The sequence below is a fragment of the Aethalodelphis obliquidens genome, unplaced genomic scaffold, assembly GCF_003676395.1.
Source record: "Aethalodelphis obliquidens isolate GAN/ISIS:26980383/991018 unplaced genomic scaffold, ASM367639v1 scaffold5, whole genome shotgun sequence".
In the NCBI taxonomy this organism is placed as follows: Eukaryota; Metazoa; Chordata; class Mammalia; order Artiodactyla; family Delphinidae; genus Aethalodelphis; species Aethalodelphis obliquidens.
Window position 1 is genome coordinate 33,084,864 of NW_020837949.1, and position 27,998 is coordinate 33,112,861.

At 38.5% G+C, this 27,998-nt stretch overlaps 1 pseudogene; it reads right to left on the reverse strand.

Annotated features, from left to right (window-relative positions):
• Positions 1–27,996, reverse strand: LOC113618567 (zinc finger and SCAN domain-containing protein 5B-like; annotated as a pseudogene).
• Between the last annotated feature and the right edge of the window lie 2 nt (positions 27,997–27,998).

Sequence of the window (27,998 nt, forward strand, 5' to 3'; positions counted from 1 at the left end):
TCATTGGGAAGTCATTTTTAAATGTGTTTTTTCATGGTGTTTAAAAGTTCCCAGCTGACAGAAGGTGCTGTTACACTAGGGACATGTATAAGGTTTTAGTCCAGAGTGGGTTTGTCAGTGAATGTTGAGGTTCCCTTTGTGGCTTAAAGCTTTCTCAAAGTCTTCACATTGGTACGGCTTCTCCTTTGTGTGGATCTTCTTGTGAGCAGGCAGGGTGGAGTCATGGGTGAACTCCTTGGTGCAGAGTTCACAACAGTATGGCTTCTCACCTGTGTGGATTCACTGGTGAACTTGGAGATCTGAAAGCTGCATGAAACCTTTGGGGCAGATATTGCATTTAAAGGGTCTCTCTCTCCTGTGTGTGTCCTCTGGTGAGTGACAAACTGAGGCTTATAATGAAATTTTTTTTTTGCATACCCTACATTCATATGGTGTCTGTGGCTTCTTTTCCAATATGATGACCGGTTGGTCCCACAGTGCTCGGTGGAAGAACTGAATTTGACCCAAGTTGTCCTGAGACTTCTCCTTTCTCCAAATATGTGGCTCCTTCTTGAGGCACTTCTTGGGAAATGGAACTGTTGTCCTGTTTTCTTTTGGAACTTCTTAGACTCTTCTGAGAGTCTCTTTTGTTCCACTCTGAGTCAAAACTTCCCTCTCAGGACCCTTCAGAAGCTGAGGCTCCTGAGATTTAAGTATTCTTGTCTCTCCCCTGTCTTCCATCAGACCCTTCTCCAATTTCTGTTTGAGTTGTAGAACCTCCAGTTTCTTTTTCAGGAATGGTCTCTGGCAGGAGAATATTCTGTTCCTTCTGTCGTCTGAATGTATCTCACTCATAGAAGGTTCAGGCTTCCTGAATAAGTTTCTCCCATTGCCCATGTCACTGATCTCAGCTTCCACCATCTGAACATTTGAATTTTGCAGAAGAAACTTCTCTCCTTGTAAGCTGACTATGGTCTATTTTGGGGTTTCTTGTTATTTCTTAGCATGTCCTCCAGTTCTTTGCAACTCTCCACACCACTTTCCTTGACTAAGACCTGGAAATCCTGCAACAAGAACATCATAAACTGCTCCATCACCAGCTTATCCATAATCTGCTCATTGGTGTGAAGATCTGGCCTCAGCCACAGATGGCAGAGTGCACAGTCTCCTCAAATCCTTGAAGGGTCAGATTCCATCAAGCTGGTAAAAGCTCTGAATCTAATGTGCCAAGTCTCAGAGTTGTAGTCTTGCTTTTCAGTGTGTTCCTTGGGATGCTACAGACACTGGTGGCTCTGATCCAGGGCTGTCTTGGGGTTTTCTGTGACCCCATGAAAATGTCTGTTCTGTGGCTTTACTTATTGGAGAATTTTCCCGTATGACTCTTAGCAAAATGTTCTATAACTGGTGCTTAATTGAGACCTATCAAAAGGGATTTACCCTGGTTTTCCTTAGTAGCATAATAGATTCACTGTTTATTCAGAAGTCTCCTTTGAATCCTCTTGCCTTCAGCCTCTTTGAGTCTGGGACTGGATCTTAAATTGTTTCTTGAGCTGAAATGTCTCTATTTATATAGAGTGGTCGAAACTCCTAGCCTCTCTTCCCATTACCTCATCAGCCCAATGACTAGTTTAAGGCCATGGAAGGAACCATTTTAGATGATCTGAGTGGATTAAATTTCCCATTGAAACTCCACCAAAAGAAAAAATAATTTATTAAATAAATCTATATATTGGTTTTATTGTAGGCCATTTATTATATTATTTATTGTAGACTTTTATTTATTGTATTTAGTGGCTACAAGATTGGTTTTTCTAGTCTAGTGAATTTTTTATCATATGCCTGCAGTGTTTGAAGGAGGTAAGGGATATAACTCCGAAAGTTTTAACCAAATTGGGTCACCTACTCTTTTTTCCATTTTACAAATGTAAATGAGTCTTAAAAGATTTTATCTAAAATCAGTTGACAAGGCAAAGTGTGAGAAGAACATATTTTCTGAGTAGGCATTTAGAAAAACAGAGGTTGTACACAATAGAGAAAAAGAATAATGTCATATAATTTAGAAATCCTTACTTTTCCTAAATGCCTAAGGCAGCAATAGCTTAACAAGTAAAGAATGTATGAAGAGTTGGTGGGCTGTTATCAAATCAGTGATTTAATCTAGCTCAAACAAAGCTTTAACATGGTGATTCTAAGATGCTGAAAAATAGCAAAGAAAGTTTAAAACATCATTAATATTCCTCATGCATCAAAAATTACTTTGCATTTTTCAGTGAAAATGTATGTATAAACACATTTTCTTTATCCACTTCTCTGTCAATGAACATTTTGTTTGTTTTTGTCTTTTGCTAACTTTATTTGGGTAACTCTTTATTGTTTTATGTTTTTCTATTGAGGTATATTTGAGTTATAATATTATATTAGTTTCAGATGTATAACAAAGTGATTCAAAATTTTTATAGAGTATACTTCATTTAAAGTAATTATAAGATATTTGCTGTATTCCCTGTACCATACAATGTATCCTTGTAGCTTATTTATTTTGTACATAGTAGTTTGTATCTCTTAATCCCCTACCCCTGTCTTGCCCCTCCCTCCCCGCTTCCCTATCCCCACTGGTAACCATTAGTTTGTTCTTTATGTGAGTCTGTTTCTGTTTTGTTATATTCACTCATTTATTTTATTTTTTAGATTCCACATATAAGTGATAACATACGATATTTGTCTTATTCTGTCTGACTTACTTCACTAAGCATAATACCCTCCAGGTCCATCCATGTTTAAACAAATGGCAGAATTTCATTCTTTTTTATGGCTGAGTAGTATTCCAGTGTGTGTGTGTGTGTGTGTGTGTGTGTGTGTGTGTGTGTGTGTATACCACATCTTCTTTATCCATTCATCTATTGATTGACACTTAGGTTGCTTCCATATCTTGGCTACTATATATAATGCTGCTATGAACATTGCGGTGCATGTATATTTTCAAATTAATGTTTTTGTTTTCTTCAGATATATACCTAGGAGTGGAATTGCTGGATCATATGGTAGCTCTATTTTTAGTTTTTTTGAGAAACCTCCATATTGTTTTCTACAGTAGCTGCACTAACTTACATTCCCACCAACAGTGTACAAGGATTCTCTTTTCTGCATATCCTTGCCAACATTTGTTATTTGTGGTCCTTTTGGTAATAGTCATTCTGACGTGTGAGGTAATATCTCCTTGTGGTTTTGATTTGCATTTCTCTGATGATTAGCAATGTTGAACATCTTTTCATGTGCCTGTTGGCCATCTGTATATCTTCCTTGGAATATGTCTATTCAGGTCTTTTGCCCATATTTTTTATCAGGTAATTTGTTTTTTTGATATTGAGTTGTATGAGCTGTTTATATATTTTGGCTATTAACCCCTGGTCATATCATTTGCAAATAGTTTCTCCCATTCAGTAGGCTGTCTAAAAGCTTTTAAGTTTAATTAGGCCCCATTTGTTTATTTTTGCTTTTGTTTCCTTTGCCTTAGGAGACAGATCCAAAAAAATATTACTGCGATTTATGTCAGAGTATTCTGCCTGTTTCTTCTGGGAGTTTTATGGTTTCAGGTCTCACATTTAGGTCTTTAATCCATTTTGAGTTAACTTTTGTAAATTTCATCTTTTTTTTTTTAAATATGCATATAGCTGTCCAGTTTTCCCAGCACCACTTATTGAAGAGACTGTCTTTTTCTCATTGTATATTCTTGCCTTCTTTAATTGACCATAAGTGTGTGGGTTTATTCTCTTCCATTGATTCTATTCTGTTCCATTGATCTATGTGTCTGTTTTTGTGCCAGTACCATACTATTTTGATGACTGTAGCTTTGTAGTATAATCTGAAGTCAGGGAGCATGATACCTCCAGCTCTGTTCTTCTTTCTCAAAATTGTTTTGGCTATTTGGGGTCTTCTGTGTTTCCATATAAATTTAAAATTACTTTTTCTAGTTCTGTGAAAAATGTCTTTGGTATTTTGATAGGGATTGCATTGAATCTGCAGATTGCCTTGGGTAGTATTGTTATTTTAAGAGTATTAATTATTCTAATCCAGGAACATGGTATATCTTTCCATCTGTTTGTTTTGTCTTCCGTTTCTTTTATCAGTGTCTTATAGTTTTCTGAGTACAGATCTTTTACCTCCGTAGTGAGATTTATTCCTAGGTATTTTATTCTTTTTGATGCGATTGTAAATGGAATTGTTTCCTTAATTTTTCTTCCTGATAGTTCATTGTTACAGTATAGGAATGCAACAGATTTCTGTATATTAATTTTGTATCCTGAAACTTTGCTGAATTCATTGATGGGCTCTAGTAGTTTTTTGGTGGCATCTTAACTGAGTAAGCAAATTGTTAACTACAACACTACTGTACAATAAATAAAATGGAAAAGGCCATATATATACAGCTTGAAATCTAAATTCTGGCACAGTGGAAAAATTTTAGGTAACCACAGTGCCCACAGGAATTAAAATAATTAGAGAAATAATGATAGATATAGAGGGTGGACAAATAAAATTCAATATAAGAATTCTAGGTGTCCCTAAAATAGAAATGCCAACAAAAGACATAGAAAGTTATTTAAAATACATAATAGAGGAAATTTCCTCTGAAATGAAGCATAAAGTCTGCAGATCATGAAAAAATAATAAAGAACAATCAATACTTAGATAAATGGTATTGAAATAATTGAACTTTAAGAAAGAAGAAAATAAGTCTTCACACACTTAGAAAACAAAGGAAGTTACTCATGAGAGCAGGAATTAAGACAGCTTTTGTCTTGTCTCTAGTAGTATTCAATGTCAGGAGACAGAGGAATAATGTCTGCAGAATTTTGAAGTCAGAGATTTTAACCAGAAATATTATACCATGCCAAAATATTCATTTATAAAAGTCACAAGCAAATTTTCAAACATAGGAGAATGCAGGGAATATAGAATCTATGAGTTCTTCTGGAAAACCCTATTTGATAGTAACATTTTTTCAGCCTTATTAAGGTGTAATTGATAAATAAAATAATAAGATATTTAAATAGTATGTCATGATAATTTGATATACAGATATATTGTGAAAGGATTCCTCCCATCTAGTTAATTAACACATCCATAACTTCACATATTTATCTTTGTGGGTGGGGGTGGTGGTGAGGACATTTTAGTTCTACTTTCTTAGCAAATTTCAATTATACAATACATTATTATCAACTGTAGTTACTAGTTATACATTAGATGTTCAGACCTTATTCACCGATATCAACCTTTAATGAAGTTGAAAGTTATTTCTTTTGAAACAATGTAATCTGTTTCTCGAAAGAAAGCTCACAAAGAAGTCTTCTTCAAATCCAGATACCAGGTATCTGTAATTGCAGCATCAATGAAATTGGAATAGCTGGATTCTGTTCTTAGTACCACTATTGATGAGTTGTGTTATCCTGGAAGGTTGTTCAGCTTCTATGTGACTCAAGGGGGGTGGCATGAGTTAGCTGATTTCTACAGATATCTTTAAAACCTAAATTTCTGTGAAATAACTAGAAAGCTTGTTGTTTTATACATTGTAGCAAAAGATTTGCTAATGTAGCAGTCTAAAAACTGGTTGTACTAATTTTGAGGGGTTTTCAACATTATTTGTGGAATCAAGTTTTGAAAAACCATCCAGATTTAAGATGCTGGGGGCATTCATTACAAGACAGAAGGTACTATACCTTAATTTTAATTTGGATAGCTCTTACTTTCTAAATTTATAAAATACTCATACTGAAGAAACAAAACAAAACAAAAAAACAACTAAAATAACAACAACCTGGAAAATACAAAGCAGTTATTTGGGAGAATGGTTCTCAGACAATTTTATCTGTAACTTTTCTTAAGTATTTGTGTAATTATTTCCCTTTTCCCTACATTTTTGTTTGCCTTTTTTATTCACCTCCCTCCAAGATCACAGCTGGGACTACTCTTATATAAAGAAAGAAAAGACACAGTTCATGCTTCCATTACCACCTTGACTTTATAGATCTCAACAGAAATGGAGATGGGAGGCTGAAGAGGCCAAGGAGGCTGGTCTGCCCCTCCACCTGACCTCAACGCTGCCACCACCAGCCACACCTTGGAGGTCAGCCCCATGGGTCTCCATCACCCACTCAGAACTAGGCTCTAATCCCCTTATATATCAGAACTCCAGTTGGAGGGACTCGGAATCAGCCTAACTGCAGATCCACAATTAGAGATCTCTTAACTGGGAGGGAAGCGAGAACAAAATCAATGTCTCCATTCTTCACATGTATTTTATAGGCATCTTATTTACTATAGTGACCATACTCAGTACTGAGATTTTCACCACTTTAAATAACTAACCACTTCTCACCACCTAAAATTAAGCTAACAAAGTGAAAGAAAACAAATCCAACATTTGGTAAATATCTTTTTGAATACCTATTATGTAGCAAATATTTTCAAATATACCTTATTTCGCTTTCTGAATAATTTGTCTCCTTGTTTATAGTTGGAGAAATTGAGACTAAGGAAGGTTTGATGACTTGCCTGAGGACACTCAGCTTGTAAATGAGAGAGTCATAATTTGAACCCCAAACCTCCTCATTTCAATTTCAGCTGTTTTCAACTCTATGGAAGCTGCCCTGGAAGGGACCATCAAATGCATGTCTCTCAGCCCTGTCTGCTGAAGAAGCATTGTCACCTGGGAAACTTAGCACATATATCAACACCTTGGCCTCATCACAGAGAACCTAATTTAATTGGTTGGGCCAGTAGGAGACAGACAAAGGTATTCTTAACCTCCCCCCCACACTGCCAAGTATAATATGTAGCCAGAGTGATCTATTGTTTCTTATATTTACCAAGTTCAGTTGCTTTCAAAAGAAGTAAGTCTTGAATTGTTGGGGGAGGGGTATATAGTTAGATCAGTAGTATGGTAAGCACTGCTATTTCCTAGCCTGGCATGATTTACTCAAGGCCACTACTTGTTAAAACTCTGACATTTCTTTTATAGCTTGCCCAACATACATTCCTGTATTGCTGTTTTGGAGCTCCCACACAACTCATTAATTGCTGGAATAATGCCCCAGAAACAAACTTGAACACATTATATTAATCATTTCATTTTAATTATTCAGAAATACTTTACTCTCAATTTTTAAGGAACAGAAAATAAGACTGACCATCTAAATCCCAATCCAGCACCAGGGTTCAGCTTTCTACAGCAAACGTGATTAGGCAAATCTCCACAGGTTAGGATCACCAGAGAGTTGGCCAAAGTGAGAAGAAAAATCCCCAGCAATAAGGACGGGGCTGGGGGCATGGGTCCTGTGTTGTAAGGACTGTCACCATTATACAAGGAGAGCCTTGGAAGAGGAGTTCACCCAGGCTTCCGGATGCTCCAGAATCAAGAACGAGCCAGAACAAAGCCACACTCTATGAGTCATATTGATTCAGACTTTTGAGCCAATCAGAAAGCTGTGCCTAGAGTGTGTATAGTATTAGATGAGAGAAAGTCTCATGGATCATCTAATAAAAATCTGCCATTTTACTGATGAGGATAATGAAGATCAGACATAAAAAGTGATTCGCACGAGGTGCAAACTAGATAGAATCCAGGATTCTGGTCTCCAAATCTGTTCAACTGTCACCAGCCCATGCCATGCCAACCCCTAGCATTCTGTATGCACACAAACACGTCTTCCGTTTGCTCCTAGTATTCAAGTTTTCTTTTTTCCGCCTTTTTAAATAGGTTTCTTCATCTCTTGATTCCTTAGGTATGGAATCCTAAGTCCCACACACTGAGGAGTCAGCTACATTGAATAAAAATATGGCCATGGACTGATTGGCCAAATCTACTCTTACCCGAGCTCCCACGGTGAATGACCTTGCTGGGTTTTACTCCCACTATTTTTCCAGGGAGATCAGCATCACCTCAGCTACTTCAAAGCAGATCTAACATTCCAGCCAAGGGAACGACTGTTTCTTCTGGGCGTGTTTCTGTGTGCACGGCTTGTTCTTTTCAGCAACCTCCCTATGACTTTCTGGAGTACGAAGAAAGCTTTCTTCTGAAGAAACCACTGGCCTACATATTTCTATTAAAAAAGAGAGGGGTGCGGGGAATGCTGTAACAAGCAATATAAAGTCTCAGACAGTTTCCTAGTTATCTTTCTGCCTGAACTTTATCTGCCTGTCTGAAAAGGGTGGTGTAATTTTGTGAGCCAGCTAAATAAATTGAAGAAATTAACAAATAAGTATATAAAGGAATAGGCATTAAACTATAAACCCAATGCTTTAGTAATGAGCTCTATCTGTCATATAATTTTCTTCAAAAATATTTTTTCCTAACCACTTGTACTTCTGCATTTCTAGCACTCCGGCCTCCTCTTCAGCCTAGTCACTCCCTGTTCTTTCTCTCCTTTCCCTCCTCCCTCTCCCCATTGCCCACACTTCCTTCTTTAACCATTCAAATGAAAGAGCAGTTTTAATTATTGAATCATACTGATGTTGGGTTGCTATCAGTTAACAAAGCCATAAGCCACTTTTAGGTCTAAATTTTATTTTGACTTTTTGCTCAAATTTCCTTGTGGTGGTAGAGGATTTTTATAATATTAAGAATAAATGTAGAAAAAGAATGGCTATGTGTGTATATATGTGTGTGTGAGAGAAAGAGAGAGACAGACAGAGGCAGAGAGATGGAGACAGGGGCAGAAACAGAGGTTTCAGATGAATGTTATTTTATATTATTTGGCCGTATTAAAAACAGAATAAAACTCAAAGGACATAAGCAATATCAAAGCTGTGTAATACTTTAAGTGAGGTGTGAAGAAAATAGCAAAAGATAATGAAAATGAATTTTAAAATCATATAATTACTCTATATCACAGTGATTCTTTTGTTTGTACTAACTTTCTAGTTACATTTTAATGTGAATGATTTACTCCCACCCCATACTCAGTTTCTGTTACATAAAATCTTGTTTCCAATGTGCTAGTAAGAGAGGTAGAAGAGTCAGGCTGGTCTCAAAGTGACATGTGCCATTCCACTCCTACCCATCTGTTATAACTGGTCATGTGGCCCCACTGGAACTCTAAGAGAGGCTGGGGGATGGAGGGCGTGTCCACAGCCCCTGCCACCCTTGGGGTAGTTGAAAACACATGGGTCTTGAAGTACAGAAAAAAATCTGGGTTCCAATCTACCTCAAACTCAACAGAGGAGATAGCACACTTCATCTTTGATCAAAAAGCATGCTCTACTTCCCCATATTTCCAATCACATTTACAGTCATGCTACTACACTTAGCCTTTAAATAGACACTTGTTACTGAAGAACAGAAAAGCCATTGGTTTATTGTTTTTATTTTCATTGAGAGCAATGGCATTATATTCTAATAAGTGATATTCCAAGAAAATAAATAAATAGAAGGAAGGCTCAGAAAGAAAAGTAGGGGAAAAATTTATTTTACAATTTTTTCTCCTCTGTTTAAATTCTTTTTTTAACATCTTTGTTGGAGTATAATTGCTTTTACAATGGTCTGTGGGTTTCTGCTTTATAACAAAGTGAATCAGCTATACATATACATATAACCCCATATCCCCTCCTATTTGCATCTCCCTCTCACCCTCCCTATCCCACCCCTCTAGGTGGTCACAAAGCACTGAGCTGATCTCCCTGTGCTATGCGCCTGCTTCATACTAGCTGTCTGTTTTACATTTGGTAGTATATATAAGTCCATGCCACTCTCTCACTTCATCTCAGCTTACCCTTCCCCTCCCAGTGTCCTCAAGTCCATTCTCTACGTCTGTGTCTTTATTCCTGTCCTGCCCCTAGGATCCTCAGAACCATTTTTTTCTTTTTTACATTCCATATCTGTGTGTTAGCATACGGTATTTGTTTTTCTCTTTCTGACTTACTCCACTCTGTATGACAGACTCTAGGTCCATCCACCTCATGACAAATAACTCAATTTCGTTTCTTTCTATGGCTGAATAATATTCCATTGTATATATGTGCCACATCTTCTTTATCCATTCATCTGTCGATGGACACTTAGGTTGCTTCCCTGTCCTGGCTATTGTAAATAAAGCTGCAATGAACATTGTGGTACATGACTCTTTTTGAATTATGGTTTCTCAGAGAATATGCCCATTAGTGGGATTGCTGGGTCGTATGGTTGTTCTATTTTTAGTTTTTTAAGGAACCTCCATACTATTATCCATAGTGGCTGTATCAATTTACATTCCCACCAACAGTGCAAGAGGGTTCCCTTTCTCCACACCCTCTCCAGCATTTATTGTTTGTAGACTTTTTGATGATGTCCATTCTGACTGGTGTGAGGTGATACCTCATTGTAGTTTTGACTTGAATTTCTCTAATGATTAGTGATGTTGAACATTCTTTCATGTGTTTGTTGGCAATCTGTATATTTTCTTTGGAGAAATATCTATTTAGGTCTTCTGCCCATTTTTGGATTTTTTTTTTTTTTTTTTTTTTTTGCAGTACGTGGGCCTCTCATTGTTGTGGCCTCTCCCGTTGCAGAGTACAGGCTCCGGATGCACAGGCTCAGTGGCCATGGCTCACGGGCCCAGCCGCTCTGTGGCATATGGGATCTTCCCAGACCAGGGAACAAACCCGTGTCCCCTGCATCGGCAGGCGGACTCTCAACCACTGCGCCACCAGGGAAGCCCTGGTTGTTTGGGTTTTTTTTTGATATTGAGCTGCATGAGCTGCTTGTAAACTTTGGAGATTAATCCTTTTTCAGTTGCTTCATTTGCAAATATTTTCTCCCATTCGGAGGGTTGTCTTTTTGTCTTCTTTATGGTATCTTTGCTGTGGAAAAGCATTTAAGTTTGATTAGGTGCCATTTGTTTATTTTTGGTTTTATTTTCATTTCTCTAGGAGCTGCGTCAAAAAGGATCTTGCTGTGATTTATGTCATAGCGTGTTCTACCTTTGTGTTCCTCTAAGAGTTTGATAGTGTCTGGCCTTACATGTAGGTCTTTAATCCATTTTGAGTTTATTTTTGTGTAGGGTGTTAGGGAGTGCTCTAATTTCATTCTTTTACATATACCTGCCCAGTTTTCCCAGCACCACTTATTGAAGATGCTATCTTTTCTCCACTGTATATTCTTGCCCCCTTTATCAAAGATAAGGTGACCCTATGTGTGTGGGTTTATCTCTGGGCTTTCTATCCTGTTCCATTGATCTATATTTCTGTTTTTGTGCCAGTACCATACCGTGTTGATGACTGTAGCTTTGTAGTATAGTCTGAAGTCAAGGAACCTGATTCCTCCAGCTCCGTTTTTCTTTCTCAAGATTGCTTTGGCTTATTCGGGGTCTTTTGTGTTTCCATACAAATTGTGAAATTTTTTCTTCTACTTCTGTGAAAAATGTCATTGGTAGTTTGATAGGGATTGCATTGAATCTGTAGATTGCTTTGGGTAGTAGAGTCATTTTCACAATGTTTATTCTTCCAATCTAAGAACATGGTATATCTCTCCATCTGTTTATATCATCTTTAATTTCTTTCATCAGTGTCTTATACTTTTCTGCATATAGGTCTTTTGTCTCCATAGGTAGGTTTATTCCTACGTATTTTAATATTTTGTTGCAGTGGTAAATGGGAGTGTGTCCTTAATTTCTCTTTCAGATTTTTCATCATTAGTGTATAGGAATGCAAGAGATTTCTGTGCATTAATTTTTGTATCCTGCTACATTACCAAATTCATTGATTAGCTCTAGTGGTGTTCTGGTAGTCTTTAGGATTCTCTGTGTATAGTATCATGTCGTCTGCAAACAGTGACAGCTTTACTTCTTTTCCAATTTGGATTCCTTTTATTTCTTTTTCTTCTCTGATTGCTGTGGCTAAAAGTTCCAAAACTATGTTGAATGATAGTGGTGAGAGTGGGCAACCTTGATTTGCTCCTGATCTTAGTGGGAATGGTTTGTTTTTCACCATTGCGAACGATGTTGCTGTGGGTTTGTCATATATGGCCTTTATTATGTTGAGGTAAGTTCCCTCTATGCCTACTTTCTGGAGGGTTTTTATCATAAATGGGTGTTGAATTTTGTCCAAAGCTTTTTCTGCATGTATTGAGATGATCATATGGTTTTTCTCCTTCAATTTGTTAATATGGTGTATCACATTGATTGATTTGCGTATATTGAAGAATCCTTACATTCCTGGGATAAACCCCACTTGGTCATGGTGTATGATCCTGTTAATGTGCTGTTGCATTCTCTTTGCTAGTATTCTGTCGAGGATTTTTGCATCTATGTTCATCAGTGATATTGGACTGTAATTTTTTCTGTGTGTGTGACATCTTTGTCTGGTTTTGGTATCAGGATGATGGTGGCCTCGTAGAATGAGTTTGGGAGTGTTCCTCCCTCTGCTATATTTTGGAAGAGTTTGAGAAGGATAGGTGTTAGCTCTTCTCTAAATGTTTGATAGAATTCGCCTGTGAAGCCATCTGGTCCTGGGCTTCTGTTTGTTGTAAGATTTTTAATCACAGTTTCAATTTCAGTTCTTGTGATTGGCCTGTTTATATTTTCTATTTGTTCCTGGTTCAGTCTCAGCAGGTTGTGCTTTTCTAAGAATTTGTCCATTTCTTCCAGGTTGTCCATTTTATTGGCATACAGTTGCTTGTAGTAATCTCTCATAATCCTTTGCATATCTGCAGTGTCAGTTGTTACTTCTCCTTTTTCATTTCTAATTCTATTGATTTGAGTCTTCTCCCTTTTTTTCTCGATGAGTCTGGCTAATGGTTTATCAGTTTTGTTTATCTTCTCAAAGAACCAGCTTTTACTTTTATTGATCTTTGCTATCGTTTCCTTCATTTGTTTTTCATTTATTTCTGATCTGATCTTTATGATTTCTTTCCTTCTGCTAACTTTGGGGTTTTTTTGTTCTTCTTTCTCTAATTGCTTTAGGTGTAAGTTTAGGTTGTTTATTTGAGGTGATTCTTGTTTCTTGAGGTAGGATTGTATTGCTATAACCTTCCCTCTTAGAACTGCTTTTGCTGCATCCCATAGGTTTTGGGTCGTTGTGTTTTCATTGTCATTTGTTTCTAGGTACTTCTTGATCTCCTCTTTGATTTCATCAATGATCTCTTGGTTATTAAGTAGTGTATTGTTTAGCCTCCATGTGTTTGTATTTTTTACAAATTTTTTCCCATAATTGATATCTAGTCTCATAGCGTTGTGCTCTGAAAAGATACTTGATATGTTTTCAATTTTCTTAAATTTACCAAGACTTGATTTGTGACCTAAGATATGATCTATCCTGGAGAATGTTCCATGAGCACTTGAGAAGAACGTGCAGTCTGTTGTTTTTGGATGGAATGTGCTATAAATATCACTTAAGTCCATATTGTTTAATACATTATTTAAAGCTTGTTTCCTTATTTCTTTTCATTTTGGTAGATCTGTCCATTGTTGAAAGTGGGGTGTTAAATTCCCCTACTATGACTGTGATACTGTCAATTTCCCCTTTTATGGTTGTTAGCATTTGCCTTACATATTTAGGTGCTCCTATGTTGACTGCATAAATATTTACAATTGTTATATCTTCTTGGATTGATCACTTGATCATTACAGAGTGCTCTTCTTTGTCTCTTGTAATAGTCTTTATTTTAAACTCTGTTTTGTTTGATATGAGAATTGCTACTGCAGCTTTCTTTTGATTTCCATTTTCATGGAATATCTTTTTCCATCCCCTCACTTTCAGTCTGTATGTGTCCCTAGTTCTGAAGTGGGTCTCTTGTAGACAGCATATATTTAGGTCTTGTTTGTGTACCCATTCAACCAGGCTGTGTGCTTTGGTTGAAGCATTTAATCCATTTACTTTAAAGGTAATTATGATATGAATATTCCTATTACCATTTCCTTAATTGTTTTGGGTTTGTTATTGTAGGTCTTTTCCTTCTCTTGTGTTTCCTGCCTAGAGAAGTTCCTTTAGCATTTGTTGTAAAACTGGTTTGGTGGTGCTGAATTCTCTTAGCTTTTTCTTGTCTGTAAAGGTTTTCATTTCTCTGTCAAATTTGAATGAGACCCTTGCTGGGTACAGTAATTTTGGTTGTAGGTTTTTCCCTTTCATCACTTTAAATATGTCCTTCCACTCCCTTCTGTCTTGCAGAGTTTCTGCTGAAAGGCCAGCTCTTAACTTTATGGGGATTCCCTTGTTTCTTATTTGTTGCTTGCCCCTTGCTGCTTTCAATATTTTTTCTTTGTATTTAATTTTTGATAGTTTGATTAATATATGTCTTTGTGTGTTTCTCCTTGTATTTTTCCTGTATGGGACTCTCTGCACTTCTTGGACTTGATTGACTATTTCCTTTCCCATATTAGGGAAGTTTTCAACTATAATCTCTTCAAATATTTTCTCAGTTCCCTTCTTTTTCTCTTCTTCTTCTGGGACCCCTAAATTCGAATATTGGTGTGTTTAATGTTGTCCCAAAGGTCTCTGAGACTGTCCTCAATTCTTTTCATTCTTTTTTCTTTATTCTGCTCTGTGGTATTTATTTCCACAATTTTATATTCCAGGTCACTTATCCATTCTTCTGCCTCAGTTATTCTACTAATGATTCCTTCTAGAGAATTTTTAATTTCATTTATTGTGTTGTTCAGCCTTGTTTGTTTGCTCTTAGTTCTTCTAGGTCCTTGTTAAATGTTTCTTGTATTTTCTCCATTGTATTTCCAAGGTTTTGGATCATCTTTACTATCATTACTCTGAATTCTTTTTCAGGTAACCTGCCTATTTCCTCTTCCTTTGTTTGGTCTGCGTTTTTACCTTGCTCCTTTAACTGCTGTGTGTTTCTTTGTCTCCTAATTTTGCTTAACTTTCTGTATTTGGGGTTTCCTTTTCACAGGCTGCAGGTTCATAGTTCCTGTTGTTTTTCGTTTCTGCCCGCAGTGGGTAAAGTTGGTTCAGTGGCTTTTGTAGGCTTCCTGTTGCAGGGGACTGGTGCCTGTGTTCTGATGGATGAGGTTGGATCTCATCTTTCTGCTGGGCAGGACTGCATCCGGTGGTGTGTTTTGGGGTGTCTGTGACATTATTATTTTAGGCAGCCTCTGTGCTAATGGGTGGTGTTGTGTTCCCGTCTTGCTAGTTGTTTGGCATAGGGTGTCCAACACTGGAGTTTGCTGGTCCTTGAGTGGAGCTGGGTCTTAGCGTTGAGATGGAGGTCTCTGGGAGTGCTCTTCCCAGTTGATATTACAAGGGGCTGGAAGGTCTCTGGTGGACCAAAGTCCTGAACTTGGCTCTCGCACCTCAGAGGCTCAGGCTTGACTCCTGGCCAGAGCACCAAGACCCTGTCAGCCCCAAAGCTCAGAAGAAAAGGGAGAAAAGAAAAAGAAAGAAAGAAAAAATGCAGTAAAGTTATTAAGGTAAAAAATGTCATTAAAATGAAAAAGTAATTAAAATAAAAAGAAGATAGCAACCAAACCAATAAACAAATCACCAGTGATAACAAGCACTAAAAACTATACTAAAGAAAAAACGGGGCTTCCCTGGTGGTGCAGTAGTGGAGAGTCTGCCTGCCGATGCAGGCGACACGGGTTCATGCCCCAGTCTGGGAAGATCCCACGTGCTGTGGAGCATCTGGGCCCGTGAGCCATGGCCGCTGGGCCTGTGTGTCCGGAGCCTGTGTTCCGCAACGGGAGAGGCCACAACAGTGAGAGGCCCGCGTACTGCAAAAAAAAAACAAACAAAAAAAAACGGACAGACAGAACCCTAAGAGAAATGGTAAAAGCAAACCTATATAGACAAAATCACAGAAAGAAGCATACACATACACACTCAAAAAAAGAGAAAAAGGAAAAAAAAATATATGTGTATATATATATATATATAAAAAGGAAGAGAGCAACCAAATCAATAAACAAATCTACCAATGATAATACACTCTAAATACTAAACTAAGGTAAACATAAAACTAGAAACAAATTAGACAGAGAAAGCAAACCCCAAGTCTACAGTTGCTCCCAAAGTCCACCACCTTAGTTTTGGGATGATTTGTTGTCTATTCAGTTATTCTGCAGATGCAGGGTACATCAAGTTGACTGTGGAGATTTAATCCGCTGCTCCTGAGGCTGCAGGGAGAGATTCTCCTTTGTCTTCTTTGTTCGCACAGCTCCTGGGGGTCAGCTTTGGATTTGGCCCCGTCTCTGCATGTAGGTCTCCCTCTGGCTTCTGTTCTTCACCCAGACAGAAGGGGGTCAAAGGAGCAGATGATTCGGGGGCTCTGGCTCAGGCCAGTGTGAGAAAGGGGTACAGAATGCAGAGAGAACCTGTGGCAGCAGAGACTGGCGTGATGTTGCAACAGCCTGAGGCATGCCCTGTGTTCTCCCGGGGAAGTTGTCCCTCGAGCACGGAACCCTGGTAGTGGGGGGCTGCGCAGGCTCCCAGGAGGGGAGGTGTGGATAGTGACCTGTGCTTGCACACAGGCTTCTTGGTGGCAGCAGCAGCAGCCTTAGCATTTCATTCCTGTCTCTGGTGTCCACACTGATAGCCATGGCTTGTGCCCATCTCTGAATCTCGTTTAGGCCGTGCTCTGAATCCCCTCTCCTTGCGCCCCCCCGAAACAGTGTTCTCTTGACTCTTTGGCAGGTCCAGACTTTTTCCCTTACTCCCTCCCGGCTAGCTGTGGCACACTAGCCCCCTTCAGTCTGTGTTCATGCAGCCAACCCCAGTCCTCTCCCTGGGATCTGACCTCCGAAGCCCGAGCCTCAGCTCCCAGCCCCCACCTGTCCCAGTGGGTGAGCAGACTAGCCTCTCAGGCTGGTGGGTGCTGGTCAGCACTGATCCTCTGTGCAGGATTCTCTCTGCTTTGCCCTCTGCACCCCTGTTGCTGCGCTCTGCTCCATGGCTCCGAAGCTTCCCCACCACCCACTCCCCATCTCCGCCAGTAAAGGGGCCTCCTGGTGTGTGGAAACTTTTCCTCCTTCACAGCTCCCTCCCGGATGTGCAGGTCCCGTCCCTATTTTTTCTCTGTTTTTTCTTTTGCCCTACCCAGGTACATGGGGAGTTTCTTGCCTTTTGGGGAGTCTGAGGTCTTCTGCCAGCATTCAGTAGGTGTTCTGTAGGAGTTGTTCCACATGTAGATGTATTTTTGACGTATTTATGGGGAGGAAGGTGATCTCCACGTCTTAGTCCTCTGCCATCTTGAAGGTCCTCCCTGACACATTACTTTTTGAGAGGTAACAAATGCTTTGAGTAATTTTCTTCAACTCACTTCAGGTCACAATGTGCTCTCCAGTTCCTTTGCATAGACCTTCTGTCTGCCCTCCTTAAGTAATACTTTTCCTGCCTCTTCTAATGGCCTTTGTGCTGGCTTTCCTGAACATAGCATTGGGATAAAGATATTTTTCCAAGATGGGAAATTTATTGAATTTATATAAATTGATGAGTACAGTTTATTGAAGAAGTTATTTTAAAAACTTTTTTGGCTGCATTGGGTCTTTGTTGCTGTATGCAGGCTTTCTGTAGTTGCAGTGGACGGGGGCTACTCTTCGCTGCAGTGCACGGGCTTCTCATTGCGGTGGCTTCTCTTGTTGCAGAGCATGGGCTCTAGGCATAGGGGCTTCAGTATTTGCAGCACGCAGGCTTAGTAGTTGCGGCACGCGGGCCCTAGAGTGTGCGGGCTTCAGTAGTTGTGGTGCGCAAGCTTAGTTGCTCCGTGGCATGTGGGATCTTCCTGTACCAGGGATCCAACCCATGTCCCCTGCATTGGCAGGCAGATTCTTAACCACTGTGCCACCAGGGAAGTCCCTGAAGAATTTTATTTTAAAAAAATACCAAAATAGACTGCTCAATAATTTAAAATTAGTTATTGATTAGTTTTTGGAGTTCTTGAATTGCAGTGATAGGCTTATAGAATTACAGTTCTTGGGGCAGATGGGTAAAGAGGAAAGTTGGTTTCTCTTCTTTTAGATCAGAGCATGGTAATGTTAACAAACACAAGCAGAGCATGAGCAGTTGCCATAGTTACTTCTAGAAGCATCCATAGGTCATGGTAGAAGTGACAGCGGTCACAACAGCAGGACAGAGGGCATTTGTTTCTGGAATTGCCATCATATAAATAGTGTTGGTGGAGTCCTCTTGTCCCAGCATTTTTTTTTTTTTTGAGTATTTGTTGTCTTTAATATGGTTTCTTTATTTTTTTTAATTGGGGTATAGTTACTTTACAATGTTGTACTAGCTCCTGCTGCACAGTGAAGTGAACAAGCCATATGTATACACATACCCCCTCCTTTTTGGACTTCCTTTCCATTTAGGTCACCACAGAGCACTGAGTAGAGTTCCCTGTGCTATACAGCAGGTCCTCATTAGTTATCTATTTTATACCTAGTAACGTATATATGTCAGTCCCAATCTCCCAATTCATCCCACCCTTCCCCTTTCCCCCGCTGGTGTCCACACGTTTGTTCTCTACATCTATGTCTCTATTTCTGCTTTGCAAATAGGTTCATCTGTACCATTTTTCTAGATTCCACATACATGTGTTAATATATTATATTTGTTTTTCTCTTTCTGGCTTACTTCACACTGTATGACAGTCTCTGTAGCTTCTTGATGAGATACTAGGGATTGGCCCCTGGAGGAAGCTGGAACTTCTATTCATCTAGGCAGGTGGGATTAATTTTACTTTGGCTAATTGATATGGCACATACTGTGACCAAAGCTCTAAGTACTGTCATTGCTCCATTTATAGATGGGAAAACAAGGCACAAAGAGATTCAACAACTTGTTCAAGGTCACAGTTAATAAGGGGCAAAGACAGAATTAAACCCAGGCAGTCTGGCTAGACATTGTTTGACATGCTTTAAACAGCATTTAGTTCCAGTAAAGAGAGTGGAAGGATTACTCTGCTGTTATTCAAATAATTGATCCAAAAGATGGAAGGAAATCATGCATGAGCTATTTATATGTTAGGGTGAGTTGGTGTCCCAGCATGACAGGAGGGTATCTATGGCATTTTGCAACAGGCAAGAGTCATCAAAAATATTTTGCATTTAGTCTTGGAAAAGTTGAAACTGCCTTACGTACACAAAATTGAGATAATATTTATTTCGGCAAAATATTTTGAGCCTGTTCATTTTTATACGCTGAGGTTTTGAAAAGCTGACATTTTTTTAGTCTGGCCAGTTGAATCTACTTTAGTGTTAGTGTTCTCCATTTTCTAATGAAATTAGAGGTTTAGGTTAAAGGGAAGTCTTTATTAAAATAAATGTTTTCACTGTAATGTTGTTTAACTTAACGAAACCAATATTCAAGTTGCTCCTGAAACACAAGCTCTGTAGATCATGAAGTTTAGGAAGGTTAAAAACACCACTGGTATTTTTGAGTCAACTCAACTCAATCTCAACTAATATGTTATTATTTTCAATCAACTTTTGGAGCACATGTACAGAATCTTAATCGCTGTTAATGTCTAGGAAGCCAGGTTATGGCTGTTGATCCCTAATATTCATTGAGAATCAATTATTTAATATAATATACCTGAATTTTCTTCTAAACTTAATTGTAACTAAGTCATTTATGTCAGTATCCTTTTTGGGAGTGTCTAGCTCATCCAAAAGGTGGTAAAATTTCATATGTCATATTTAGAGATTAAAAATTAAGCCCAAGTTAAAGTTATAAATTTGCTCTGGCTCAACTAAAGTTGTTTGAATGAAAAGGGAAACTGTCATTTAATTAAAAATACCAGCAGGTGGAGACTATCATATGTAAAGGTGTCCTCAAAATCTTTGGCTCCAGTGTCCTCTCTTTCCAGAACTTCAGGTGCATCTTACCAGCTGTGTTCCCCTGGACATGATATTGGCATTTTAATGAAACATGACCCAAACAAAACTCCACCTTCTTCTCTCAAACCTGCTCCTCCCTAGTCTGTATGCTCAATCCATCACTGAAGCTAGAAACTGCAAAACCATCATTAACTTGTATTTTGTACCTATTGGCTTTGCAAGTGAAATGGCTGAGTTTTTTTTTAACATTTTAGTTTGAAATAGTTTCCAAAGTTGCCAAAAATATCCAAAAGTTTCCAAATGCCCTTCAACTAGATTGGTCACCAATTTTTAACATTTTCTCATATTTTCTTTCTTTCTTCCTCTTTCTCTTTCTTTCTTTCCTTCTTTCTTTTTCTTTTTTTCTTTCTTTTTCTTTCCTTCTTTCTTTCTTTCCTTCTTTCTTTTTCTTTCTCTTTCTTTCCTTCTTTCTTTCTTTCTTTCTTTCTTTCTTTCTTTCTTTCTTTCTTTCCTCCCTCTCCCTCTCTCTCTCTCTCCATATATCTATATGCATACATATAGTCATATAAATTTTTCTATTCTGTTTGAGAGTAAGTTACAGACCTCATGCACCTTTCCCCCTAAATATTCATTGTTATTTTCTAAGTATAAGAACATTCTCCTACATAATCACAGTAAAATTTTTAGAATAAAAAATTAATATTGGGGCTTCCCTGGTGGCACAGTGGTTGGGAGTTTGCCTGCCGATGCAGGGGACACAGGTTCGTGCCCCGGTCCAGGGGTATCCCATGTGCCGTGGAGCGGCTGGGCTCGTGGGCCATCGCCGCTGAGCCTGCGTGCCCGGAGCCTGTGCTTCACAGCGGAGAGGCCACAACAGTGAGAGGCCTGCGTACCGCAAAAAAAAAAAAATATATATATATATATATATAGATATAGATACAATGCTATTATCTAATCATAAGACCTACTCAAATTATTCCAATTGTCTCTTTTTTGTTGTTGTTGTTTTGTTTGTTTGTTTTGTTTTTTTGTTTTGAGTCCCCTCGCATTGGCAGGCGGACTCTCAACCACTGCGCCACCAGGGAAGCCCTCAATTGTCTCTTTAATGTCTTTTTTATCATATTTTTAGCTGGTCCAGGATGGAATTAAGAATCACACTCACACTTAGTTTTCATATCTCTTTAGTCTCTCTTGATCTGATGTGGTTCTTCAGCTTTTCTTTGTCTTTTGTGACATTGATATTTTTGGAGAATACATTCTGTTGATTTTACATCTATCAATTTGGGTTTATCTGATATTTTTAAGATTAGTTTCAGATTATATATTGTTTGGAATATAATGTAAGTGATAGTGTGTCTTTCTCAGTGTATCACATCAGGAAGCACATGGTGTCAATCTGTCTCATTATGGATGACGTTACCTTGGATTACTTGGTTAAGTTATTATTTACTTTTTCCTTCTCATTCACTTCTTTACTCTCCATGTCCAACTAGCCTTTTGGAGCTGTCAATTCTGAAAATTTCCCAAATTCAGACTTTTTCCTCCATTTTCATGGCCTTTGCTTAGATTGTTTTCTTAGCTTACCCATTCATCTTCCAACTCTGACTCACTTCCAACCCCCCTTCCCTAATCTTGCCAAAGTTGCATTTCTGAAATACAGATTTGGCCACAAATCTCCCTGACCTTTAATAATTAAGACTTTTAATTCCACTCAACTCCTTATAGTAGCATTTCCAAATTACCTTATGTGGAACACTATTTCTTTGAAATAACCTGTGCAAAACAGGGTTCTTTGGTCAAATAAGTGTGGGAAATTCAGTCTTTATTACCTTGTCTTGTATAGCCATGTGGATTAGTGTACTGAGGACTCTGAGAACTTCTGCAGAAAAGAAATCCAGCATTCCTCAAACTTACTTGAATAAGAATCCTTTTGTTTACCTCAGTTCACTATAAATAACCCAAGAAACAAGTGGTCTATGAAATTAAGAGTTCATAAAACACCTTTTGGAAAATATTGCTGTGTAGTCCATTCTCCTTAGCAAGCTTTACAGTGAAACTCACCTTGCATCTCTGCTTGGCCAGCCCAAAATCTATCACTCTCTCCACGAATATTCCCTTTCTTTTATTAATCAAAAGCTACCGCTACCTCATTTCACTCCATACTCACATGTCTTGTTACTGCACAAACAGTGTCTTCTTTTTATAAAAATTTTTATTGGGGTATAGTTGATTTACAGTGTTGTGTTAATTTCAGGTATACAGCAAAGTGAATCTGTTATATATATATATATATATATATATATATATATATATATCCACTCTTTTTAAAATTCTTTTCCCATGTAGGCCATTACAGAGTATTGAGTAGAATTCCCTGTGCTATACAGTAGGTCCTTATTAGTTATCTATCTTACATATAGTAGTGTATATATGTCAATCCCAATCTCCCAATTTATCCCTACCCCATCTTATCCCCTGATAACCATAAGTTTGTTTTCTACATCTGTAACTCTGTTTCTGTTTGTGGATAAGTTAATTTGTACCCTTTTTTTAGATTCCACATATAAGTGATATCATGATATTTGTCTTTCTCTGTCTGACTTACTTCACTCAGTATGACAATCTCTAGGTCCATCCATCTTGCTGCAAATGCCATTGTCTGAAATGCCCTTTACTGCTCCATGTCTCTTCTGAAAACAAAACAAAAAAACGAACAGAAAGACCACATTCCTGTGTGTTCCTTTTCCTGCTTACAGAGAACACTTCAGTGGCCAGATGTGTGTTTCCTTGCTCTCACACTGCACTACTTTACTTCTGGTATTTCTGATCACCAAATGTGTGGTAGTTTTCCCACACCAGACAATTCTGTGACACCAGTTGGGTACCCTACAATTTACCTCAATTCTGACACTATCTACCTGGAGATTGCAGATCCCACAAGTTAAGCGCCCAGTCCCACAAGACTGCCTCTCCACGTCCCCCACTTCAGATGCCAGTCACACATCTGGGTTGCTACCTGTGTTCTGACCACTGGCTGTAAACTGGGGGGTCTCTACAACCTACTCCTCAGGTCAATTAATTTGCTAGAGAGGCTCATGGAACTCAGGAACATAGTTTACTTATGAGATTACTGGTTTATTATAAAAGTCTATAACTCAGGAACGACCAGCTGGAAGAGATGAATGGGGCAAGGTATGTGAGGAGGGGCACAGAGCTTCCATGTTCTCTCTGGGCACAGCACCCTCCCTGTATCTCCAAGTGTTCAGCAACCTGGAAGCTCTTAGAACCCCATCCTTCTGAGTTTTTATGGAAGCCTCATTACCTAGGCATGATTGATTAAATCATCGGCCATTGGTGACTGATCTCAATCTCCAACCCCTCTGTCCTCCCCAGAGGTCAGGCAGTGGGGCTGAAAGTTCCAACCCTCTAATCACGTGGTTGGTTCCCCTGGCAGACTAAAGTGTGGTTGAAAAAGGCTTGTTATGAATAACTAAAGACATTTTTACCTCTATTATCACTTAGGGAATTTCAAGGATTTTGGGAGCCCTGTGCCAGGAACTGGACAAAGACCAAGTACATATTTCTTACTATAAATCACATTATCAAAACCTCCCACCCGTTCTCCTGGGTCACTTACACTCCTGTTAACGACCCAGTTCAACTATTGCCTTTCTCCCGAAGTCTGCCCTGGTCTTCTTCTCTCTGCTCCCTTCATGTTCCACTCTGTTGAGGGCTTTTTTTTTTTTTTTTAGAAACTGAAAAAGAATTTATTTATATCTCTGTGTAAGTGACTCAGGTTGATGTACAGCACGAAACACAGCATTGAAAATCAGCTATACCCCATTATAAAAATAAATTTTTAAAAGAAGAGCAAAGACTGAGAGAGAAATTTTTTTTTTTTTTTTATAGCAGTTTCTTATTAGTCCTCAATTGTTGAGGGCTTAACATGCTCATGCTTATTACTTGCTGGCATGTCTGCCTCTCTCCCCAAATGGTGAGCTTCCTGAGCTTATGGGCTCCTTGTACACCTTGTAAACATCACAAAATTTGGTAAGCCCTGAGTGATTGATTGTTGAATAAATGAGTGAACACAGGCTTGATATTTTCTACATACTGATGAGACTGCTGACATCAGCCATATCCAGTGATTGTATTAGATGATTGACACTGAAGGGACTTCTGTATCAAGCCAAAATTATGAGTATCCAAAATAGATTACTTATTATTATTATTATTCATTCCTCTTTTCTCACATCACTTACCTTTACTTGGAAATATATGTTACAAGGTATATGAGCAAAATAACTTGACTTATTTCTTTGAATATTAATCAAAGTCAGCAGGTATCAGACTTATTTCCATTTATAAGATTTGTGAATTAAGAAGGTATAATCATTTTATTGCCTAGTAACCAGAGAAAACTTTATGATATATGTGCATTTTACATTTCTGAAACATGATTTATTCTCTATAGTTTGGGAGAATATGTGAGTTTGATACATTTAGCTTCTAGGGCAAATTCTAAGCTTATAGCCACACATTTCCCAGTTTTTCTGTTCATTCAAAATGCCTTTATCAGTCTTCTTTTTTTTCATTTAAGATATTTGCGTACTTAGTGCAATCTAAGAAGAAAATAAAAGATTTGGTTAGTACAGTGTATCTAGTTTCTTTGAAATGAAATTTAGAACTGGATAGCTAGTTGCAATTCATTTTGCCAGGTAAGTGCACGTTGCTGATAAGTAAACCCCTTTTCTTTAACATAACGTAAACAGGTGATGACAGGTGATGGGAAAGTGTTCTCACATTTATTCTGACTTTTATAAACACACCTATCTTATAATATTCTTAGCCTTCGTCTTGCAGTTATAGATGTGATCCATCAGACTTTACATTTGTTCAATAGAATTGATGAAAACTGTTGTCTATGGCAACTGTGTATTCTTAACCACACGCCTTTCCAGTTCAGCCCACCAAAGGATGTAATAAAAGTATATTAACTGAACAGGAAAGTTGGGTCATCTAAAAGCGTCGAGAAATGGACTCCTTCCTAATCAGAGACCTCAGAGCCTGAAAGTGCGCAACTTAGTTCCTGTCCCTTTGGAGACAATGTTAGTGGGAATAAACTTTTCCACAGCAGTAGAGACACAGTGTTTTTTCCACATCGCACTCCAATTTTTTGAGAATGTGCTTGAAGTCAGATGTTGAACTAAACTCTAGATTTCTGTCTTCTATTTCAAATACATTCCACACAGATTATGGCACAAGTGAGGGGTATACCACTCAGCCTCCCCACGCACTATGATTCATAAGGAAACCCCTTTTACCGGCTGCCAACAAATCAAGAGCTTGGGAGAGCAGGGATTGAGAGCGGGCGGATTCAGAGCTTGGGCTGGGCAGGAACACAGTGTGCATTCCAAGTTGGCAAAAGTGTGCAGTTTACAATTACAAGGCAAGGAGGAGCTGCTGTTGCTGAAGAACAGTCAAAGAGGCTACTAAATACTTAGTAAATGAAGCCAAAAATTGAACAGTTCTCTCTGTTTCTCTCTCTCTCTCTTTCTCCCTCTCTCTCTCTCTCTCTCATTTCTCCAGTGTGTTTTCAAAACTGAGACATTAATTGTAAAATTTCCGAAGTCCCTTATTAATTGTTAATGGGCAAACCACTGTGTTATACTTAGTAATCTCTGCAGCTACACACTGATCCATCCTTAAAATTACAGCTAAACTTACAATGCTGAGCTATGTGGTGGTTTGAATCAGCATTACCATACAAGGCAGCTTTGAATTCCTCATGGTAATCTTTTGTTACTCTTTTTAAGTTTCCCTAGCAGTGCCAAACGTCTTGAACTTTGTGGAATGAATATAAACTTTATAAACATAAACCTTTGATTCCACTTTGAAATCTGTTAAATAATGCCAAAATTATATTAATAATGTACATTTCAAAATCAAAGGCCTAGATTACTTTGTTTACTTTAACCTTAGAAAACATTTGTTGTTATCTTTGGACGACTGATAATTGGGCATCGCAACAGCTGCTTTCAGGAAGAAGATTATACAACCCAGAAGCGATACTTGGGCTGCAAAGCTGGCCTGTGTTTTTGGGTTGTTTGCAAATGTCTCAAATATTTAGAAAGTTGTCCCTTTAAAGTCTCCAAAACATTTGTTAGAAACAGTTCATAATGTAAGTATGTTTCCCTTGGCACCTCAGCAGGGCAGTTCTTGTTTTCTGCTCAAAATATAAGGGATTTGGTTGAGAAACAGAAAGGGTTTTGTCTTTAGCAGGCTGACATGGGGCTGCTGCTGGCTGCATGGCCCAGAATCAATGTGATGTGGAGCAACTTCTTAAGGAGAGAAGACCTTTCTTTAAAGGATGCGCTAATAAAGCTTTTGGAAGATGCAGAGGTGCATGGGAGAAATTCCTGTGCAGGGCAAACAAGCCAAAGAAAACTATTTTTATGTGGTCCTGACATAGTTTATATGAAAGGGAAGAGACATGTACTCACTATGGCAGTATAGTGAGGTGAGTAAGAATTCAGACTTTGGGGGCAGATTGCCAGAGTTCGAATTTCAGTTCTTCCCGTTCCTAACTCTGTGACTTGTGCCAAATTACATAACTGCACTGTCCTCAGTTTCCTTATCTGTCAAATGATATAGTAAAAAATACCTACCTGAAAGGTTTGTTGTAAGGATTGAGTGTATATGTATAAAACACTTAGAACAGTGACTAGCTTTGCTGTTCAAAAGAATGTTAAGGTGGGGCTTCCCTGGTGGCACAGTGGTTGAGAGTCTGCCTGCCGATGCAGGGGACACGGGTTTGTGCCCCGGTCCAGGAAGATCCCACGTGCTGTGGAGCGGCTGGGCCCGTGAGCCATGGCCACTGAGCCTGCGCGTCTGGAGGCTGTGCTCTGCAACGGGGGAGGCCACAACAGTGAGAGGCCCGTGTACCGCAAAAAAAAAAAAAAAAAAAAAAAAAAGAATGTTAAGGCAATTTTAAAAAGGAGAAAGTGACTATGAATGAAATTTGTTTTAAAAAAAAATGTTCCAGCCCAAATTTGCTCTCATTTAATAATGCTTGCCCCAACACACACAAATAAGAAATGTCATTTTAAAGCTTTAAACTCTTCCTTTGGTAAAATCCTTATTAAGTTCTCCGAATAAGGCTCTGTGATTATCCTGCAATGAGTTTTTTGCTGGAGATAAGTAATGGAAATTCCTATGTTCATTTTATAAGTGAAGAAGCAAGAATTATTCTCAGTCTTCGATGGGAATACTGAACTCTCCCTCTAAGATAAAACACTTTATGTCAGCAGCTCCGCCTGTAGTGCTTTCTCTGCTTTATGCTGCCATCAGTAGGAATGGGCAGAGAAGAATCCTTAACAAATATTAAATGGTGATGATGATGATTTCACAATAATTCCCTACAGTTACTTCAAAGATTTTGCAAAACTGCAAAGGGATTTCCTGATATTGGAAAATGCTGGGTGCAGTGCCATTTGGTGGAAAATAGAGTGAGGCATGGAAAATCGATTCAGAATGAAAGTCTTGTATGTTGCTATGGTCCTATGTTGTCCTCTAGCTTCTCTTCCCCGCACCTCCCCCTGCTCCATTTCAAGTCTATTAGCAGAACTTCGTTTGGAACAAGAAAAAAAAGAGAAAATGTGCGTGGAAATAAAATAATGTACTGTATGCCTTTGTTAAGCAGGACTGTCAAAATTCACATACTCCCTTACATATGCTTCAATACTTTGAAGGTATTATATAAACTGCAATTAAAGGGAAGTAATGCATCTTAAATTTGAGAAAGAAATTATAAGAAATCGAGTAAATCACTGATTGTGATAGTATTATTTGTTGATAAACTGTAAGTTTTGATAAACTCTTGAGCTAATTTCCAGATTTTATCTCTACTCTTCTATCACAATGGATTGCTAGTTTGTTTAAGTGTCTGTCTCCTTTATGCGATTGTGGACTTCTTGAGGGCAAGGCCTATATTGTATATAGTTTTATACCTACAGTACTTGGGAACTTGTGGGTTATTAATAAATTCCCCCTCAGTCTTCCCTAAATAAGTGACTTTTATTTCATAGGATTTGGAGAATAAACAAGGCCCTGTATTCTGTATTCTAAGTTCTTTCCCTGAATCTTCAGCAGCATTGAAGGTGTTTCTCACCTTGGCAACTGGAGTGCTGAGGATTTCATTTGTCCAGTAGGAATCAAGACCTGAAGACTCCTCATAGGGATATAGGCCTTCCACTTGCTCCAGGACCATGA